This window comes from Rhamphochromis sp. 'chilingali' (genome assembly GCF_963969265.1).
Source record: "Rhamphochromis sp. 'chilingali' genome assembly, chromosome: 8".
NCBI classification, from domain to species: domain Eukaryota; kingdom Metazoa; phylum Chordata; class Actinopteri; order Cichliformes; family Cichlidae; genus Rhamphochromis; species Rhamphochromis sp. 'chilingali'.
The window spans coordinates 38,688,128-38,700,188 of record NC_137935.1 but is presented as its reverse complement, the minus strand read 5'-3'; the positions used below and the strand labels follow the sequence as shown (position 1 = coordinate 38,700,188).

The window sequence follows — 12,061 nt, the reverse complement described above, 5'->3', positions numbered from 1 at the left end:
GTTAATCAAGGCCAATCAACAGGCCTAACGCACATGCACACGCAAACACACCCACGCAGACAGACGATCCAGAGAAACACATCTCATCTCACACACACACCATGTAGCTGCAGCCAAACATAATCAGGCCATGTCAAAGGGCTTCTTCAAGGTCTAATGACCTTAACCAGCTACTTCAGGGAGAGCAGCAGCTAGTTCACTGAGTTTCACTTAACATGCAATTAGTCTCATCTTATTAGCAGAGCAATTTTATATATAAGTCAAAAAGCAGGGTTTTTATTGGGTTACTAACATATTTATTGTTCTTCCCCTTTTAACAATTATATTAACTACATCTTCTAAGGTGAAGAACAATGAGTCCCACTCGAGTAAGATGCTTTAGCGATTGTGAAAAGATGGTGAGAAGAGTTTCTAAACATTTAAACCCAAATGTTACATTGTTTCATTTAATCACCAGAAGCAAAACATGAATCTTTTCTTTCTTCCCTTTTGGCTTTATTTGCCCACCTTTGACAAACTCACCGGTCAGATTTAAGCCTACCCTGTTATATTTCATACTGTAACGACTGCAACCAAAGTTTACCTGAAAACACTGATAAAATCAAACAAAAGAAATCGAAACTATCTGCATGCCAGTAACACCACCATTCTTTTGAGTGCTGCGAGTAAGGGCACCTATTAATACAATGAGAAAAGACACAATTACAAATAAACAGTTACAAATGAAAAACCAAACTATAGGGGTTTGGAAATGTGCATTACAATACAACTGTGTTTTGTAATCCTATGACAATACTGGAATAAAAATTAAAAAAAGCACCCTCCCCATTCAATAGGCGGCCCAAGGAAAATTCCAAGTTCAAGTGCTTTCAAAAGAAATAAAGAGCAAACCTGTGGGTGCACCACAATACACTCTCTGAATGTTTTCCTTGTTCCATTTGTTGCCTTAATAGATGAGTGACAGTCACGTAACATAAAGGAATGAAAAGGAGGGAGGGGGGACACAGACACAAAGAAAACAAGGCAGACATCAAAGGTTACAATAAAGGTAGAGAAGGAGAGTGCCTTGTCATTATTTGGAAGGAGCGATCAAGAGGAGGCTGAATGCAAGCGGAAAGGGGGCCGCTGAGTGTTTTGGTCCAGTCTTTTAGATCATTAACGTGTAGCTCTGAGTTTCATTAGTGCTGCCAAAGCCCTGCTTTGTGGTCCTCCAAAGGCCTGTCTTTTAGACCTCTGCTGGCCAACAATGCCGCGTGACCTTCGCATGGGGAGAGCGGACCATTACGCAAACCTGTCCTTCATTTCCCTCTGCTCCTCTCTTGGTCAAACTGCCTACCCAGGCAACTCCTGAAAGCCATTCACATTTTACAAGTGCTACACACCCCCTGAACCTGGGAAGCACCTTTTGTGTTGAGGAAAGTAGGGCAGATGAGGGAGGACAGAAAAAAAAGAATCTGTACAGGAAGCAGCCTGAAAAGCCATAATGGTGCTTCAGCTAAGAGGGGAGTTGAGCGGGAGGCTTGTGCGCGGGGGCGTCAGTGAATTTAGTATCCTCCGTGCACGCATGCCCCCCGATGGATTATTCGTCGTCAGCCGCGACCCTTAAAAATAAGGCGCACACACCGGGTTGTAGAACAGGTGTGGCTAAACTGAGACGGTGGGGTAATGATCGCTGTTGACCCGGCTGTCAACACGGCACTGTCACTCGGGGCTGAGGGGTCCTTAGCTGTCATAAGCCCCCAGACACAGAAGACGAGTTGGTACGGGCCGTGTTAGAGATCACGGACCGACAGAAGATGATATGTGAACTGGTGGGAGGCAGACGGGAAGCCTGTGTGTGTGTGTGTGGTGTAGACATTCTCACTGAATGGGAATGGTATGCGGGACATTTATCAAGGGAAGGTTTAGGTTCTATTATGTAATATCAGACTTCACGACCAACTCTGTGAACTACAGGAAGTGTGGATGCAATATGGCGTCAGTCCTTTTTAGTTTATTTGGCATGACAGAAGCTGGAGTATGCATAAAGTACCAGAGCAAAAGAAAGAATAATTTTAGTTGCTTATATCAGGTTCCTCCAGACACTGAGTGTGGGCATGGGCCTCTGCAGAGGACTGTGTGGTTAAAATTAATATTTAATCCGACAACAATTTAATCACTGATCACTAATAATGATCTGATGCCATTAGTTTCATTTTGCATACACAAAAATCCAAATTATGTAAGCATTTAAAGACTTTTTCATTTCAAGCTCCACAAACTGATGCGAGTGTTACTGCTGCATGTACACAGATTATTGTTACGAACACTGCAACAGCAGCAGGTGGGGAAGGCTGTGAGCTTGGGCACTGTTAAAAGATCTTTGGCAATGCGATCATGTGAAACTTCTCTTCTTTGCTGTTATTTTCATAGTCAGAGTGGTGGAGCAGATGTATGCAAACAACTGATTAAGGGTGTGTCTACATCCAGCTATGGTAAACAGTGGGAGTGGAAATCAGGCCTGTGCACGCGTCTATTTATATCAATTATTTAGAAAACAAAATGTTGTGTGAGCACAGTCATTGTAACTATTTATACATGATTGTAAGATTTTAGACTTTACAGTTTATTAACAATGACAGGTGAGTAAGACAACAGCACCATTTTCTTACTGATACTATCGCCGCAGCAAACCATTACATTTAGTACCTGCTAATGTCACCTGCTCTGCTTTTATCACAATCTTGCTGCATTTTAACTTTAAAGGCTTGCTGCGTGTCCTTACAGCGGGCATCTAAAATCATTTGAAATCATTTACAAGTGCAGAAAGAAAACAAGCGAAACGCAGAGCGAGTCTACTACAAAGAGAAAGACAAGGTAGACAGATGAGAAGCGCCTGGCAGACAGATAGCTCTAGACGGAGGCCATGATTTGATTAATGACTGGGGCGTGATGTACCCAAGCACTGATACATGACATCCCCATGGAAAGAAGATCCATCAATGCAAATCCAGCTCCGTTGCCGTCATCCAGAGAAAAACCTTGACCCTGGCGAAAAGTCATACCAACACCTGACCCTCGCCTTTCTTTCTCCCCTAATCCAACCATCCATCCAGCACTCCTGCATCCATCCTGCCTTGTCTCAACAGCATTTGCATTCTCTTCTCACATTAAGCCTCTCTCTCTATCCTTCGCGCTCTTTCTCTCTCCTCAGCCTCCCCGTGTCACGCTATCTCATGTTTCTCTCCCCTCTTTTAATACCCTATTTGCATCCAATACAAGCAGGTGGCTTGCAACTTGGAGCCGATGTGCGAAAGGACAAGCTCTGAAGACTGTGCGCCCAAGCAAACACTGTGTCTTATTTGAATTGTTCTGCCAGAGAGGATATTTCAGTCGGTGGGGAAAAAAAAAAGCAAACTGCAATGGAGGGGAACTGAGATGGGGAGGCAACAGGTTAGGCAGGTGACATGTTGAGTGATGCTCGGGGAGCTAGGAGAGACCTTGGACTCGAGGATGATATTGCAGCTGTGAGACAGAGGGGCAGAGAAAGAGACGGAGACGGTGTCCCAGTAGGGGAATGCTTTTATGTTTTTTGCTTTTGAAGATATTTTTGGACAGAAGCTGATATTCCTCCTTTGCTTACTTCCCATTTCATGGTCAAAAAGATAAAAAGCCTCTGTCTTAATGCAAATAGCAGTCGTTTCAGCGTGTAATAAAAACTTCGCACGAGCTAAACAGGAGAATGGTTCTAGAGAATGTGTCTCGTCAGGGTGGGGGAAAAAATTTCTGCATTTGGATGATGGATCACTATCAGCCAGTAAAACTCTCATTGGGGATCAACGGCTGGGTGAGGCAGGTTTCATCACAGGATTTCATAAACAAACACACCAACAAGACTATACACGCTCAAACTGGATTTGAGCTTGATCCCACAGAGTGTAAAACTGCCAGCGCTCAAAGTGTTGAGCACAATTCTCTCACAGTGGAATTAATTGTGTGGTTGTCTGCAGACAGAACGACACCCACGTACCGTCCAGTTTTTGACATGAACAATCACTTATTGCTCTGATACTCTGAACTCTTTGAAGGTCAAACAACCAATAACCCGATCATCTAGTTTGACTTAACAGCAATACACTTGAAATTGTGAATAGCTTTTATTTCTGTCAATAGCACTGTCTCTACTACACCCAGCACTGGGTGTATTTGGCTGAAGACTCTGTTTAAATCATTTTCCAGCTTTACTGTTACGAACTGGACAGACTTTGGCACGTTAAACTGTGTGGAGGAACTTTGGTCACACAGGAAGTGGATTTCACAGCCTACGTAAATTAGTTCTGGGTGTCAAACTTTACTTTGGTGCCAGAAACATGTCAATGGCGTAAACATCAAAATAGCCTCGAACGCTTTATATAGCCACAAACATATCAAAAGACGACATTATTTATATATAATCGCAACAATGCCAAATTTCCTCCATGAAGTGGGTGTAAATGCTGGCTCGCCGCTTTTCAATCAAGCATCTAAAGGGTGCGGGGGGTTTCTGGAGCTCCTCAGCCAGCTGAATGTAAATCTGTCCTTATACATAATCATCATTTTATTTACCCTAGTTTAAAGTTTTGGAAGTACATTAGTGTTACGCATGAAACTAATTTGATTTTTTAAGATCCAAATAAATTATTCCCACTAAAAGTTTTACTTTTGCTCATGCCTGATGATGAGTACCTTACCACTGCCCTGCTGTGGTCGTAGCTGTCTCTTTAATGCTGTGGCCGTTTCAGGTCATTCATTCATTTAGGCAAATCAATAAGCAGGCGTACTTTATGGAAATGTGTTTTTGTTTTCCCCCCATTCTTTTTGCATCAGTATGAGTTACCTTGATGTGACAGGTGGAAAACAGACACTTTGGTTATTGTTTATTCATTTTCAGCTATACTATGTATACATGTACTACATGTATGCAGACAATTCTTTTTTCCAACTGTAAAGCTAAAAGCATGTATTTATACGGTGAACTCCTGGCGAGTATATGTGAGTAAATGATGACATTGATGGAAAAGTACTGTGGATTTACAGGTCTGATCGAGGAAAGGAGACAAGGAACCATGGCACGAGTCACTAAACAGCAGAATTTGTTTTATTCTTCACTGACGGAGAAGCTTGCACTGATTCTGATATTTACACAAAGGGGTTACTTTAAAGAAGGAGTGATGGAGTTTATCAGATCAGCAGGTGTGCCAGAGCAAAAAGCAGCGAGGCCGTTTTCTGTTTATGGCCTAAATCTGCTGACGAGCATCACACTGGAAGGTTTCTCTGTAAACTTAAAAACATAGTAAAAGGTTTTTAATATGGGGTTTAAATTGGATTAATTTTATTAGCAGCAGTTAGAACATTTTATTTTATTATCATCAGTGATAAATCAATGATCCTCTTTTTGTTGCTTTTTAATTTCAATTTCATTAAAAGGTATTTTACATTTATAGGTTTCTAGTTACTGACACTTTAAATTTTATTTTTGCTAAATACAAATAAATGAAAAAAATGTCATTATTTAAAACACACAAATCATTTTAAAAAGTACTGCTTTACCATTAAAACATGAATACTGACTTTGATCTAGTATTTCAAGAAACCTCAAAGTAGCTCAGCAATAATTGACCAACAGCAGCTGACCTGTACCAATGTGTCCCCAAATTCTACCACCTGACAATGCAAGTTTCCCAGAAATGTGGTGAGAGATTAAAGCAGGGAAGAAGAAAATGCAGCTCTCCCATCTCCAACTCCCTAAGGAAGCATTATTAAAACACTCACTTCCACAGGAGGAGAAAGAGAGGGAGAGAGGAAAACCAGAAGGGAAGACAAGAAAGTGAGAGAAAAGGACTGTGGGGAAGAATAAAAAGGGTCAAACACAAAGGGGAGTAAAAAAGAAAGGAGAGGGGATCCCCCACTGGACAGAGTAAAAACAAATTAAAAGAGCCCTTATAAAACACAGATGCTGCAAAGAAAATAAACTTCACGAGATTTACTGTTTTGCAAAGGAATCGGAAGACTGGTGGAAAAGCCATCAGTCAGAACGCTTTGTTTCTCCTTCCTTCTTTCGTTCTCTCTCAGGTAGTGTTGCTGAGGTATCTATCTCCTCGGTTTTCCCTTTCCACCTCTCTCTCTTTTCTCTTTGTACAGTGATCTCGCTCGTCTGCTATTTTCAGTCAGAGTTAAGAGTCGAGGTCAGGGCGGCCTGTGTGAAAATGGCTTCCTGCCCGGTCTCCAGCTCCCAAACCGCAAGCTAACGGGGGGCTTTTATTAACGGCCCTATTTGGGAAAATTTTTTGAACATTTTGTATTTTTATTGAAGTTTCTCATGTCAGGAAGCTTAGAAAAACAGACACTCGACAAGAGCAAAAATAGAAAAAAAAGCCCAAACACAATTCTTTTCTTTCTTAAATTCCACTGAACAAACACCAGAGGTAAAAAAGAAAGAAAGAAAGAAAGAAAGAAAGAAAGAAAGAAAGGAAGAAGAAGCAAGGCTTTTAGTGTCAGACATGCTCCGTACGGCCAAGGAGCAGTTTGTTCAGAGCTTAGAGCAGTCGGTTCTGTAATGAAGAGGGAAAAAAGCAGCAGGCAGGAGGGAAAAAAACCAACAAAAAACACAGAAACACAGAAGCGGAACGTGTCCACGTCTAACAACACATATGTGCATTTCTAACTAACAACTATCAGGTGAAAGGAATGCACACAAATACAAAAACACGCACAAACAGCACCCTGAAATCAGATCCGCAAGTTTACAGCATGTCAGTATTTACAAGGCTTCATCAGACGGGACTGAGTCGCCAGCAAGAGGAGCTGAGTGGGGGGGTTACACGGCTCCAGTGGATCGGATGACACCCCACACTTCAACCATATGTGTGTGTTTGAGTGTGTATCTATCATCTGATTCGGGTGAAGGAGTAAAGATGGGATGGGTTATGGCAATCGTTAGACGTTAGAGAAACCAGAACGAGGTTTGTAAGGTGTCCTGCTGCACATGAAAAGCAAACATCTCCGTTAGACGAGAAAGAATTTGACTGAATGCTTAAAAATCTCAGTAGAAAAATCTGCAACAAATTAACTAATTTAGCAACAACAATCAAAGCAGTATGAAGAGTGTGAACCTAAAATTGCGCTTTTTGTAAGTAAAACTTTTTGTATTATTTTAATAATAGCAGGCATGTTTCCGTCGGGCCAAAATGGTTTTAAATAAAAAATTTTGCAAGCAAAAAATTATAGGAAAAATGAAATCAGATGCAAAAAAATATTCACCTTTGTGTGTGGCCAGGTATTAAGATACACTTTCAGTATGTATTTCCCCCCGTTGCCATTAATAGATTCCAACAGTTGCTCCAAAAATAAATAAATAAATACACAAATAAATAAATACAACTGTGTTAGCGTACATGATTAAAAACAGATCAGCGTATGCCCGGAGCTAAATGAGGAAAAGCTGACCTTCCTGGTCAGAGAGGAGACTGGCTGCGTCCGTCACTCTGTCTGCCTCTAAATGCCTCTCCTTTTATAACCTCGCGGTCCAAAGGAGAGGAAACAATAAGACAGACAGAGAGGAGATAATGAGACGTCTGCATTACTGTGACAGCCGCCTCACGCTGCATTCACGAGCCAATGGCAGAAACTCGTGAAGTCCAGCTAAAACGATTAACATATCCTCGCCATCATCGTGTTTTCATTCCTGCAGAGTTCAGTCTCCTCTCTTCTTGAAGGAGGTTGGTATTTTAATTATTTTGTCAAAGCGGTGCCTGTCTTTTTTCGTCTGCACTAATGGACCAGCATCCACCACCTACAGCAGTTAAACACGTGCAAACAGAAACGTGGAAAGTCGGTGCAGACGTGCTTTTCTCCCCATCTCGTGCTGATTGGCTTTTTTTGCGGTTCTGCTGGTAACAACCTGCAGGCCGCTATGATCTGGGTTCAGCAGGCAGAATTTTGACTTCCCAGTCTAAATAAACAGCATGTCAAAAACACTTAGTCCACGAGCAAACAACGAATCTGAGGGCAAAGCAGGGAAAGGTTTCTTTCAGGTTAATACACGCTTCTTTATTTTTAAGGACTACAAAGACGCGGCGTCGCTTGTGCACCTTTAAACTCAAATCAGCTTGGTTTGAATTATGAAGAAAAAGAAATGAATCTGAGAGACATTTTTTAGCAGCAACAGCATGTTTGACATTTTTTTAATGCATATTTTACACGGGCACACACCCTGCATTAAAAAGATGACCGAACAGAAACGTCTTGAAGGATTTAAGCTTCAGAATTCATATAGAAATGATTTTTAAGCATAAGGATCCAAGTGCTGCACAGAACAAAAGCAGGATGTAAAATCTATCGATTTCTGTGACAATGGACGGCTTTGGCTTTTCAGAGCGTGTGCTATTCACATGGCAGGCAATAAGCTGTAAGCCACAAGTGCTGCCTGTGTGTAATGGCAAGCCAGCTTTATTTCTTTATCTCTACCTTACAATTTTGCAAATCAAATAATGATGAGTGCAGCCAGTGACGAGAGGGTTAGTGGCTACGGAGGCTGAGTTATTAGGGTTCCTATAAAGAGGACAGAGGTCTCTGGCGGAGCCCAAATGCTGGCCAAGATACATATTCCTTGCACTGTGTATTTTTGGTTGGTTTAAAAGCCTTAAAAGTAGAGGGGAAGGCTAATTTTCAGGGTAAACAGCTTGTTCGATTGCTGTGTGGTTTTACGCTGAGCTCTCCGTTTATTGACTCAAGCCAAGCTGGGCTCTGGCTCCTGCGACGACCGCAGGGAGAAACCTGCCGCCGGAGCCGGCAACAAACACGATCCGCAAACACTAGCTTACCTTTGATGGCACACGACTGTTAAATCAAATGTACTGAGTAATGTACAAATCCTCTTGACTGCATGGCAGGTCGAGGGAAAAATGCTTTTAAAAGAACATCTGCTCCTTGTAGGAAGCCATTTGCCAATTCCTATTTCCTGCTGACAAGTAATTTGTCATTTCAATTATTAAGATCTATACAGTAGGATTTAGAGGTGAAGCTGGTTTCTGTGTCACCAATAAAAGAGGCGAATTATGAAAACAAAGGCAGCTCAGAGAAGAAATAAAGTGTCTTCGCTGTTATATAAAATATCTCATTTCAAATGTAACTGCGTCTTTCTCGTTTTCTAAATATGTTAAAACTGAAAAGGAGAAGAGAGGTCGAGAAGAGGCCCCACATTCACCAGATAAGTGTTTAGACTGCCTTTTAAAAAAAACACAACCTACAAAGGAGGGCTGCAAGTTGTTTTAGCTGGAGGAAGTGACCATTCATAAAAAAGGGTCCAGAGAAATTACCCTGCTTTCTCTGTGTTGTTAGATTTGTATCAAGGCGAAATCCTTGCAGCAACAAGTCAGGCTTTACGAGTCCTTTCCTCTCTGTGCGTCTCTCTTTGCGGAGCACGGCCTGCCTGCTCTGCTCCTCCCTCTGCAGAGTGTCGGCAATCCTGACCACACAGCGCCACACGGAGGATCATTGTGGTAATAAAACAGCGTCTTCACCTCTATAATCATTTTATTATTCAAAAGTTTATTCTGTCTTATTCTACTGTCTGACTGATACTTCCCAAATGATCAATGACTCTGATCTATTTCCAACTTTCAGCTGAGACACAGAAGCACGATACAAATGTCTCAGGATAAAGAACAGGAAGTAATGTTGCCGTCATTGATAAAATGTCAGAACTTCATGTCAGGGGAGAGTGCTACCATGTGCATCCTTGTGTTGTTGTTGGGTGTACAGAAAATGTAGGACAAGGTCAAAGAAAGGTAAGAAACTGATAAACTCGGTCCTGTCAACTACAGCACAGCGAGGTCACAGACGCATGCAGAGGCTCAACTCACTTTTGCTGACCCAGTGAACCTAAAATTATTTTTTATGTCCATTCTAAAAGTTACTGGAAAGTTTTAAATATCAACAGATATTATTTCTGCTGGAGAACTTTTTTTCATACATTTGAAAAGTACAAAGTATTATCTATCTGAGAAAATTCGAAATCTGTCCCCTCCACGAGTTATTTCATTTATAAAAGTTTAATATGGTTCATCATGTTCTTTTGTACATAACTATGTTTAATTTTAAAAATGAACATGAGTTTCAATATAAACCAATGAAAAAAAATATGGCTGGTTATAAGCTGATGTTGGAGACAATGTGACAAATCAGTGAATAAATGTAACAAGTTCAAGTCTTTCATTTTAGGCATCAAACAGACTGACTGATAAAAAAAACAACGCTTTTTGGATTGTTACAGGGGACAAGGGATAGAGCAGGCTTAGCATTTCTGCTGCAATATATTTGACCATCCTTTTACTACACGTGAGAATGAACGGCACCAAATGGCTGGAAAGTATGTGTCCACTCATTTGTGAGGTTGGACATGCGTCAGCTAAATATCGCTGATATCTGGGTGAGGTCAGTAGCCGTGGAGATGGTATAGATGGTATAACCACATCAGAAAGTAAATTAAAAAAAGAATAAAATAAAAATCTGAAATGGCATGCATGTGGTCCCTTTGCAAATGCTGGCTAGCTCAGCCTCAGGCCGGACAGCGATCCAAGGCGGACAGCTCATTATGACGACTAAAGTCTGGACAAGTAATCCATCCGACTGGTTCGTGCAGTTTACACGTTACTGAAATTAAAATCCCGACCTCCTCTGTTAAAGCCATCTATCGTATCTTGCGAAACTTTCTAGATTTTCTGTCTGTACGCTGCGACTGTTTGACTTAAGGTAAACTATACTGTTAAAAACAGGGTCAGCGCGAGGCCGTGCACATACGTGTCACACACCAGCAGTTATGAGGTAATGTTTCCTTGGCATCGGCTTCAGCAGAGCGTTGGTGTTTTTCACCACAGGACGATGACTGACGAAGGGGAGCGCTGGAGGAGGAGGAGGGCGAGATAAAACAAAAGTCCAAACCCAAATAAGCAACCCGTCAGCCTCTAATAGCAGAAAGGAAGTGTCCCTTTATCAACAAGTGAATTAACAGTTTCCCGTCACACCTTGTTTTCGCCTCCCCCTCTTTCTCTGAACCAGCGCCAGGGCCCAGATGGCCCTATGATCGGACCACCAGGGCTCCTGCTTTGCGGGGAAACAAATCTGCTGCACTGACTAATAGCCCTGTGTTGATGTTTTATGGTTGGGAAGTGTATTACTGGTGCTATGTATACAATGAAAGGCACCCAAGCATGTGAAAAAATGCACACCAAGTCATAACTGTCATAAACATGTTGCAGAAAAGGGGAAAGCCGGGACATTTCACAGCATTTCATGTGGACAGTAGAGAAACTGACCCTCAGTCAGCAGATAAAAACCTCATCTCTAGGTATTGCTCAGAACTATGGCGCAGTAAAAATATGAAGTCAAAGCAAAGCGAAAATCAAAGAGGGTTTTTAGATTATTATGATCAAGCTGCTTTTTTTCCTCCACACACTGCTGTATTATACAGTACTGTGGTTGGAGCTGAAAGACATCTGAATAATAAAACGTCTGCAGTGGCTGCCATATGCCTGGTATAGCCTCAATAACCTCTGCCCTGTGCACAGAATATGCACTTACTAATCTAGCCTTGTATGAGCTGCGCCGCAGACAAACCACACTTTTACAGCATGGGACGCTCACATTATGGGTCATCACCTCAAATGACAATACATCGATCGCACAGAGGACAGGCTTTGGGGAGAGAAAAAAGTACTGTACACAAGGACATAAATAGCCATTTCAGATTTTAACAGTGACAAGAAGCCAGCCAATTGCAGGCTCTATTTTTAGGTGTGCCGGTGGCCTGAGGCTGGCAGCTTTGAGAAGGATGTGTACTTTTCTACAGTTCCTTCCCAAAAATCAACGCTGTCCTCGCTGGCGACAATCACAGGGCAGCTGTTGTGGCTAGGTGGCCCGGCCCCAGCTTGCCTCACCCTGCTGCTTTGTGCCAGCCTAAGAAAACCGTCTTTGCTACCCAAAATTCACACCCAGCCAGCAAAAACAGGCCGGAAGGTAAACACAAAAGCAAATGTGACTCGAT

At 42.0% G+C, this 12,061-nt stretch overlaps 1 protein-coding gene across 3 annotated transcripts in view; it reads right to left on the bottom strand.

Annotated features, from left to right (window-relative positions):
* bcas3 (BCAS3 microtubule associated cell migration factor) overlaps nt 1-12,061 on the bottom strand; it is a 318,948-nt gene that overhangs the window by 238,268 nt on the left and 68,619 nt on the right. The window lies entirely within an intron of this gene.